Genomic DNA, 10,845 nt, shown 5'->3' on the forward strand with positions numbered 1-10,845 from the left:
TCCCAAGAAAGACACTATCATCTTGTTTGTTTCAATGAAGGTGACATACCTCGTACACAGAACTGAATATAACACTAAATGTTAAATGATAAATTAGCTCTCTGCGGATATGCTGTAATTAGGATGTAAGCACCTGACATTGTCTTTCCAAGAGAAGTTTTGGCTGCACAATATAAGGCCTTTCCCCTCCATTAATTCCTGAAAATACACTGTTCGACAAAACAATTATGGGAGAATCATACTTTATGGACCACTCGCACTCTACTGTAAATGATACTGTATTGATTTCCGTTAATTTAAAACCGTCTAATGAACACACCAGACGCAATCTTTCATTTGGCCAATTAGCTAAATGGTGTCCGTTCTTGGTATGCACCCACTGAGAGCACCAGCAGGGACATTAAATCTGTGTTATTTCTGAAGCTTCTTATGTTCGATAATATTCACAATGACAAACTGGCCTCTAGAGCAGCAGAGGATGAAAGCACTTTTATTGGACGAGATAATGGAAGTGGCAATAATGGATTATAATTACGTAGATGGCATAAAACAAAGGTGGAGAGCATTTTCAGAAATTGCTTCGCGCTTAAGCAATCTCCCAAACATGGATCATCAAACTAAGTTGCTATCGCCCTCGTGAGCTTCCCGGCTGAAATATATACCAGCTACATATAAAATTAGATGAGACAAAATAAAACATTTAATGCTGAGAACTGGCTTTTCATGCTGCTTCTACACTTGCTGGTCAAGCCTGGTCTTGAGAAATCTCTTAGTCCAAAATGAATGTCAATCTACAGTAAACTCTTACAGGCATGAGCAACTCTCTGCATGGAAAAACTCATGGGTGACGTGAAATGTACCCTCAGACCCATTTCCAGCTACGCGCCATTATCGTGCTGGCAGGATTCAACTTGAAATTGCCTCTGTAGGCCACTTTATTAAGCCCTTTTTTAAAAAAAAAATACTCAATCAAAGACAAGGCTAAAGGCATTACTAACAACCTCCTCAGAGAACCAAAGCTCAGGTTTTAATGCAGTGTGGCTTTAAATGCATGTGCGAATGTGTGTGTGTGTGTGCGCATGGATATGTGAGTGTGTGTATGTGTGTTTCTCTGTGTGTGTGTATGTGTGTTTCTGTGTGTGTGTGTGTGTATGTGTGTGTAACCCTGTGGGTATACAGTGTTACTTTTCTGTTATTTAATATTTTATTTGTTTACATTTACATGCTCACAATTGCGGTAAAATATTTGGTTTAATGTCTCTGAAATATTTCATTGTAAAATGAGAAATTGTGCCATGGGTTAATCTCAGCCAATCAGTGAAGGTGTGAGAGGTCAGAGGGTGGAGTTTTGGAATATGGAAAAACGAACTTTGATGGGTTTTTTTGTCCGGGGTTTTGCAGGTTGAATATGTAAAGTAATTAACACGTACAGTTTGTTAGGAGGGTAGCGGGTCTTCATAGGGTGAAGTTAGCGCGACGAAACCACGAAGTCTGCGCAACTAACGGGAACGACCTTGGAGAGTGACTCCGCGCTGGAGGTGCAACTATTTACATGCTGAGGGACTGTGACTTTTTGCATGTTACGGGCAGCTAGCAACCGATTGCGCGCGGTGGGTGCTTGGGGAAGAGACAGCGTGGAAAGTATCTACGATACTGTGTGCAAATATCTACAGGACGGAGGTAACGGGTTTTGTTTTTTCCCCCCTTGGCTCGTTTAGTGAGGAGGACGGTTTCCTACAAGCGCGCCCACGTCAAACAGGCCTGCAACGGTTCTTTTTGGTTTAAAGTTTAGTTTAGATAATTTGCCAGCATATGATTAGCGTTAAGCAAAATTGCTTGTTGTGTGTTGCACTGAGGGAGTGAACTGTTTTTCCTCTTTTTTGTTTGCTATTCTCCTTACCGCTGGCTAACTGTAGCAGGACAGGGTGCTGCATGTATATCGCCAAATTCCTAAGGTGTACCTTCCGTGTTGTTTGTGAAATTAAATTGGAGGTACACTCTGGATTCGCGATATTACTGTATCACTGACACTTTAGTTTTATATTACCGGGCAATCTGTGTGATTAGGGTTTTGTTTTGTGTTTTTTTTATTTATTTTTATTTGTTTGTTGTTGGGGATAAGTCCATCCAGTACTGAGGAAAGGGAATAGGGGGTACGTGTTGTGGGAGATCCTGATAAACAGTGAAGCAAATTTGAGTTTAAAGTTATTAAAATAAGGTTGATTTCATTGTATTGGTGTATTTTATGTTTACTTTATGGGGCCAGTAAAGGAGATTGGTTAAAAAGAAAAAATCTAATTGTGGTCATTCTTGGAGTTAGAGCTAAAGGGTGTATTAAGAGATTCGAACTCAGGGCCCAACCTTTAACGAATCAAGGGTTTGAGGCGTTACATGTGTTTCTGTGTGTGTATGTGTGTTTCTGCATGTGTGTGTGTGTGTGTGTGTGTGTGTTTCTGTGTGTGTATGTGTGTTTCTGCGTGTGCGTGTGTGTGTGTGTGTTTCTGTGTGTGCTTGTGTGTGTGTGTGTGTGTGTGTGTGTGTGTGTGTGTTTCTGTGTGTGTATGTGTGTTTCTGCGTGTGTGTGTGTGTTTCTGTGTGTGTATGTGTGTTTCTGTGTGTGTGTGTGTGTGTGTGTGTGTGTGTGTGTGTGTGTGAGCCCCTCTGGCTGCCAGGGGGCATGTTTTGGCAGGGTTTGAGAGTAGCAATGCCCAGGGAACAGGAGGTTAGATGGGGGACAGTGACCTGAACAACAGTCCTGTGACCTCTGTCTGTTTGAAAGCCCAAGGCGCATGTTAGTGCGGACCAAATGGCATAGCTTTGATGAACAGTCGTTCCCACTGAGACCTGAATACTGTAGGCTTACAGCAGACCAGGGCCCTTTTTGGGATGTATTCCTGAAAACAGGATTAGGCATCTATCGTGAAGCTACCTCCAAGGTAAGCTCCAAGTAAGTTTTTATGCTACTTTTAGATAGTTTAACTGTGAAAATATTTAAAATGTACATCCTTACAATTTATCACACATAAAAATTCCTTCTTGTATTCTTACATTGTTCTTACATTTTGGATTTCACCAAATAGTTCCTTGTTTTTTTCAGCGCGTGGCACAGTCTGTCAGCCAGAAACTCCTCGATGAAAATCGTGATTCTTCCAGTCATCTCAACACAATGCACCTCTCTCAGCATGAATCCAACTTCTCCACCTATCACTGAATTATTCAGCTCTTCACTTAAGTGTTTTTGTGTATATCCGAGGGGGAGTATTGAGGTACACTAAGTGAATTCACGCATTAATCCATTGTTTTCAAAGGCTAATTTTCCCTCGGAAAGATCTCCATACCCCATTAATTAAGGTTATTGCTCCATCCAACAGTAAAAAAAAACTTTTGGTTCCTTCTAGATTGATAGTGTTAAAATGTGATGAAAATCATCACTAAATTATCTATTTACTCATATTTTTCTCTAATTTTGAAATGTTTAACCAATCTGTACTGCAGGAAAACAAAATGAAACAAAAACCAAAACAAAATGCATTTTTTTGTGAGTATTATTGTGTATTTCTCCTCATCCTGTACTGGACTCTGAAAGCACAATCTAGCCCTTCAGTGATGGCTTTTCTACAATCACAGTCCTGAGCACTATGTGCAATGATTGTCTCTGGGAAAAAGGCCGCAGGCCCCAGCTTCTCTCTCCCACCTTGTCATGACTCAGATCCTCCCATGAAGGTTTATAATTCCACACTTCAGCAATAGAAATTATTCCCCACATTTTTAATGCATATTTCTTCCCTTTGACTTCAGTCTCTAATATTTCACTTCAAAGGCTTTCCATCAAGATGGCTCGTATTGGCGCTGATAGCCCCTGAATCGAAATGAGCCGATCCTATTCAACAGCCATTTGTTTAACATATTATCCAGTCCTTCACCGGGATCAAAGAGCGGCTTTCTGCTCCCCTGTCACTTTCCGTGCCTTCATCAGGAGTCTTTCAGAAACTCCAAAGGGGGATGCCTTTTGCTCCAAGTCGAGGCGGCTAATCCTATCCGCTCTTGTGATGCAGAGGAGCAGGGGTTAGGGAAGCGGACTCAGAGAGGGGGGGGGGGGGGGGTGCAGGCTCTCCGAGGCTCCCCAGAGCCAACGCGTTCATCCGCACAAACAAAGGACAACGTTTTTATCCCAAAGGGTCTTTGTCAGGAAGCAGGGGGATCAAAACACTTTCCCCTGTATGCGCTAATAAACGTCTCTGTTTTGGGGAGCCGGAGAGGTAATTCTCTAACTTCTCGCTCTCCCTCTCCTGGTGTACAACTGCATGGTTGTCTTTTTTCGGGACTCACACCCAGAGGGATGTGGGTTTGAATCCCAGGAAAGACATCGCTGTTGTACCTGCGACACGTGTGAAAGATTCTTAACCTGCATTAGCTGAGTCCACATCCTGCCTTTTAGATGGATACCAGGTAACGTATGGGCTCTCCGAGGTGCCCTGAAGGGGGCTGTTTGCTCAGCAGATAAATAATGAAATGATTAATGTCAGGGTACCTGTGCGTGTCACTCTGGCTGTGTCAGCCGAATTCCAGCTATCACATTCTGCCACACGCTCCTTCCACCCGGCAGCTGAAATCCGTGTCGTTTTGGCTTCACGGGCTCTGTCATAAACACTGTTTTCTGATACTTGCATTTATCTGTGAGTTGTCCTGAAGATACCTTTTGTCACTTCTGGGGAGAAAAAAAGAGCGCTGCCTGACTACCTTGAGATTGTTTTTTTTTTTTTCATGTTCTTCTTTTTTTTTTTTTGCTACCTTTGGATTGTCAGCAAAGACCGTTTAGAATTTACTGCAGTCTACGCAGATCACTCTTTGAGTGACTACCTTTGGAAAGAAGAAGAAAAAGTCGAAGGAAATAAAAAGAAGCGGAAATAAACAAACGAAAAAACTCAGGATTTGTCAGGAATCGCGCCAGCCATCAAAGCGAAAGCAGTGAGCTCTGCGGGACAATCCCCAGGGGCAGAGGTACGGATGAACCCCTGTGCAAATGACATCAAGGTGCGAGTGTGCCAAGCTGTAATCTATTTTATTTTATGAACTCTCCGTCTCCACGGCGAGAGATGAAAGGGTCGGCGTGGATACTCTCGTGAACAGAGCTCTGGGTCGTTGACATGTGGTTCATGCATTATTTCTGCGGTCGTTTTTTATAGATGGATTACTACCTGCTGTTTTATACATTCCACAGCCAGTGGCGGTCCTTTGAGCCTGTCTACCTGCCAAGGAAGGACGCAGGTCCGTCAGCTCTCCAGGGGAACATGTTATTGGCGAACAGACAAATGACACGAAAAGGACTCGCCCTCAGCCAATGAGAGGCTGCCAGCGGAGTCCTGCGGAGAGTCCTGCCGCCACCAGGCTGGAGGCCCCGCCCAGCGTCTCGCTGTGGGGGAAAAACCATGCCTGCAGGGGAGAGCAGAGACTGACTTCCTCTCCATCGCTGAAACACATACCAAGCTCCACCACAGCCCCCGGACCCCCCAGTAACCATCCGCCTGTCTGCCTCTTCATGGCCAGAGAGATCTGTGCTGTCTAAACGTGGGGTAAATGTGAAAGGATGACAGGGATCATATACCCTGGGGAAGACTCAAACGCTCCTCCCCTTTGAAGATCCCCCCTTTGAGCTCCCTTCTCTGACTGGGGCAATGTGTGTCTCCACAAAAAACACAGAAAAGTAATTCACGTCCTCATGACCCAGGACAGAAAGCCACCTGGCCCTTCAGGCTAACTCCACAGCAGGCATTGTTTTGTTGCAGTAACAGCATGAACAGTCTCGGCCTACAGCTGGACAGAGCATGCTCCTTATATCTCTACGGCCTTCTTCTGTGGAGATTTAATCACCAGACAGCCAGGCAAAGACACAGCCAGACTACAGAAATTGGGGGAGGAGGAGACTTCAGCCCAGCAAGCACTTAAACATTACATTACTGTGCAAAAGTGTTTTTTTTTTCCTCTCTCGCAAGGATCAGACATCTCCAATTATTAAAGCTCAACAATTCTAACAGCAGCCATTAACAGTGTGATACACTGTTAAAATGACATGCTGCAAGAAGAGGAGGGGTTTGAATACATTCGACTGTTTTCCACTCAGCGTCCTTTTGCCTGTATATTTGTACAAAACTGCATGTGCTGCATGAATAAGTTACTTTTTACCACACGCAGAGACTTGTTCTGTACACAAAGATGCGGCCAGTCTTCCGAAAACTATAAACAGCGCCCTTTTACAGGGAACACACAGTGCTTGTCATTTAAATGGAAACAGCGAAACAGGTGAAGGTAATCAGGTCACAATTACCGTGCTAAAACTACACGCAAGCGACTGAGAACAAACAATAAAAAGAAAGCCTCCCATGCCAGGCCCTGCCGCATAAAGCAAAGCCACAAAGATGTCTGTACACCAGAACCCAGCGGAAGAGACTAGAACAGGTGAATTATGATGTGATTATGAATTATGATTATGAAGTCATGCCTTGTAACATAGGAAAAAATTTAAAAAATACAGAAATATAATTATCCCGGCCGTCTTATCCTGACTAAGGATCAGTAGTCACCTGCTTCCAGCTGGGACTTTTCACCTCCTGCCATGAGGCCGGTGTTATTTTAGTTGTTCAGGGAGGCTCTGATGTAACACAGCTTTAATAACAGCTGACGGGGCCTGAACCCAATGTGAGACGAACCGCATTCAAACGCCGCTGTTCCTTACTGCTGTTAATTTTGCTATTAAATCTGTGATCAAAACCAAAGGAGCGATTCCAGCGTTTCGGATAAGAAGCTGCGGAATACTAAATCACAAGGAAAATAAATTTGTAAGTAAATGAATTTGTAATACAACGTAATAAAACATAAATGAAATGGTTTGTCTTTGAGAGATGGGAAGAAGAAAGGGCTGATCAATGGCACGCTAATATGCAGCTGGTGAGGGGATGTAAAGCTAAATAATGCATTAAGGAAATACGCATTGAGCGTGTGCATTGAAAATCTGTAGGACTCCAGTCACGCAGCATGGAAACCAACCTCATAAAGGTACAGCAAAACGAGCGTGCGGTCAAACCCAGCTGGAAGGTGTGACAGGATTCGAACCCGTTGCCCGTTTGCCAGCTCTCCAGCCCTGTGGTTAGGAACAGTGTACCTGCTCACAGGTGCTTCCGCCTGAGGGGGGCGGAGAGGCCTCATCCTGTTTCGTTTCACAGGCGACGGGCATCACGGCCGACCTGCGAAAAAGAGGTTTTGGGCACAGATTCCACCACCAGAGATCTCCCTCTTTTGCCACCAGAAAAACACCCTTTCTCCCGGTTTACCCCAGTCGGGGCCCTTTTCTTCAAACACACAACATTTCTTGCTTAGCTTTGCAGCGGATCAGACGACAGTAGGAGCGTTTTCCTTTGCGCCTCTGCGGTGGGGCCATCTGGCCTTTCAATTTTAACACCGTATTGACTTTCACGCCGACCTGCTTTTTTTGTGTTTGTGGCGTTCTCTAATTTTCAAATGGTATCGACTCGTACAGGAACCGATGTTTGGAGAGCTGCATTTTTGAACGATTTTACTCCACACCGCACGCCCCCTGCGTCTGTCTGCCCTCTTATGCGCAGCTCAAAGAGCCAATCATTTCAGGGGTATGCATTATTCACAACCTAAGGCTGTGCAGAAGCTTGCCGTACCTCAGCGCACCTTTTGAACCGAGTCATTACCATTTCACTTAACACAAATGATTTAACAGAGCGGGGATTTCGGCATGGTAAATAATGTCTGACATACACAAAAACATATGCATGCATGCAAAAATATGAAGGGCAGGTCACATGGGGGGTGTGTATGCAGACTAATGAAATAAGAGAGTTGTTTTCTTTAATTATTCATTTCCGGGATCTGCTGTTTTTTTTCTTTTCTTTTCTATATTACATTAATGGGATTCACCATTTGCTTTTATTTTAAAGATGTATTGCTATAGATTATTCTGTAACTATCTACAAACTGCAGGTGAGCAGGACAAGTGGTTAAAAAAAAATAAAATCATACACTATTCATAAATTTCAGCCTTCTGGGTTCCAGAAACTTATATGCTTGTGTTGTTATGTTTTATACGGTGATACTTTGTGTTTGAACTCTACCTAACTTGTTCCCTTGTTAATCTTAAAATGAGAGATCACACTATAAGCTTATCCAGTACATTATTGCTGTTTTTCTTTATATTTTCTTATCTTATCGGGTAGCTTAAACTGAAAACCGATTCTCTTCAACAGTTACAACCTGGGAAGGGAATTATTTAGTTAATTAACCTGGGGAGCTATCAGATGGACAGATTGAACAAGCCTGACTGGAATTCAGCCAGGATGTCAGATTAATGTCTCATCACTATCGAGAACTTTCTCTGCCGTTGTCCCCCGATGGTGGAATGAACTTCCACACTTTATGTGTTCTGCTGAATCCGTCTTTGTCTTCAAGAAACATCTGAAGACACAGCTGTTCCACCTCTCACCTGAGCACCTGAAACACTACCCCCTAAAGGAATTTCTCATGTCTCAAAACTGCTTCCTACTAAACTATAAAAAGTAATGTAATGGTTTAACACTGGTTATCTCTACCAGCTAGCTTGTACCCTGTCTGGCCAGACATTTTAACCTGGTCATGCAACGTTTCGAATATTGTTGACTCCTCCTGGTTTTTTTGCTTGTGTTGTACTCTGCCTCACTTGTAAGGCACCAAATGAATAAATATAAATGTCATCTGGAAGGTGGCACAGTGTCCCCATCACTGCATTGGGTCATTGGTCAAATCCAATTCAGCAGTGCTCATGGTGCGCCATCAGGCAGGAGAGAGCTGCAGGGTGGCATGGCTACTGGTGGTATTATCAAAACAATACTAAAAGTTGCATTATATTTTGTCAAACCCTTCAGTTTCATTTCTTTGAATACAAGATAGGAGGCTTATGTTTATTTATCAAACCAATCCCTATATTAGCAGACAAAGAAAATACGTGATATTTTAGAGTAAATATTCAACAAGTTTTGGCATGCTTACAAAGAGGGGAAAGTCGATAAGCCCCTTCCTTGTTTACTTAAAAGCCTAAAATTTTCCACAAGTGTATTTTCAGAAATTACTGTTGACGTATTTTTTCTCTCCTTTCCCAGACAGTAATCACCACTTTACAGATGCATTCAGTGTCCTACACCACGTGTCAGACTCGTTAAAAAGGAATAGGCTTAAATCAAAAGTAACAAGAGAATAAACAGCGAGGCAGGGAATTAAATGCTCAAAGTGTTCGGGGAGTTTTCGCTTGATGTTCAGGAGAGCTTAATCACACATTTACAGCAATGAGGTTACTAAGCAACCGGCCCCAGAAAACAATCTAGGGCCGACGGCGTTTACACACGTTGGTAATGGAGTCTCTGCAGACGTGGCGCGAGTGCCTGGAATCCAAAGCTGAAGGGAGGAAGCTCAAACAGCGCATTTCTGTCTCCGCAGCCAGATGAGGGAAAACGAGGGAAGAAAAGCATACAGAAAATGCAAGCGAAAGGCAGGGAAGGAAGGAAAAGAGAGAGAAAGCCGATTTCAAAAATCAGCAGCTGTTAAATATTACTATTGTTTTATATATATATATATATATATATATATATATATATATATATATATATATATATATATGTATATATATTATATATATATATAATAGTAATATTTGCCTGTGTGTGTGTGTGTGTGTGTGAATTGATATATACTGATGTATATTACAATGTATTAAAATGCAAAAATATGCAAAAATGCACTTTTTTCATATTCATTTTCCATCAGGGTGAACAGGAGACTTGTTGAAGCAATCCGTCGTTGTCTGAATGAAGGTGGCTCTCTTGTTCGATGAGCCCTGAGAAATTGGTATTAATGAGGAAAAAAGGCAAATAGGGAGATAATTAGCTGAAGCCCTCCGCTGGTCCGGCACCGAGATGGGTGGGCAGAGGTAATTACAGCCGGAGTCGCACCGATTGATGAATTCCAGACACAAAATCCGTTTTTTTTTTTCACTACACCGCCAGTGCTCTGACATCCAGTAATTTAAGGTGAACTCTGCCTCAGTGACTCTCCTTTGGAACAGTCTTTGGCCAGTATGATTAAACCGGTATACCGGCTTTGGGACGAGACTGAATTTGGTTTGAGTGTTACATCAAGTAGCCATCTGACTGCTTCCTGTTGGAGTTCACAAGCGGATTGTTATTCTTCTTCTTCTTTTTTTTTTTTAGGTTTGATGCTTGCCTGAAGTTCATCACACTTATTACTGAATAAGTAGGTGATAAGTGAATAGTTATTAGAAAAAAAGAATGGAGGAATTAATTATATAAATGTGTAAGGATTGGTTAACCCTTAATAGGGCTTTCTCTGAAATGCTTTTCAAAGTGAAACAGGTATCACTGTAAAAAGCTGAAACAAATAAGGAGAAGTGATCATCACCAAAAGGTTATATTTGCAATATAGATGTATTGCCTTCCATTATCATTGATTTAAAAACATAAATCCAATATTGCTATTCAAAAATATTCACAAGGGCATGGAGGCATCTTAGCAATCACTGAATAAGAAACATTGGACTTGGAGCTGGCTGAGTTGACTGTCACCATTACATAATTGTATTATTAACTTATTACATATTGTTCCCAACGGTTTAAGACAGGAGGTTTAAATGTATCATAATCTGGATTTCTAGATCTGTGATTAATAATTTAGAGACTGTTTGTTGGTCACGATAAACCATCGTCATCACTGTCTCCACAAAACCCCAACTTGCAATGGCCTATAAAAAGAGCTCCGCTGTTGCAGCTGTGGGAT

This window comes from Megalops cyprinoides, chromosome 24 (assembly GCF_013368585.1).
Source record: "Megalops cyprinoides isolate fMegCyp1 chromosome 24, fMegCyp1.pri, whole genome shotgun sequence".
Taxonomy (NCBI): Eukaryota; Metazoa; Chordata; class Actinopteri; order Elopiformes; family Megalopidae; genus Megalops; species Megalops cyprinoides.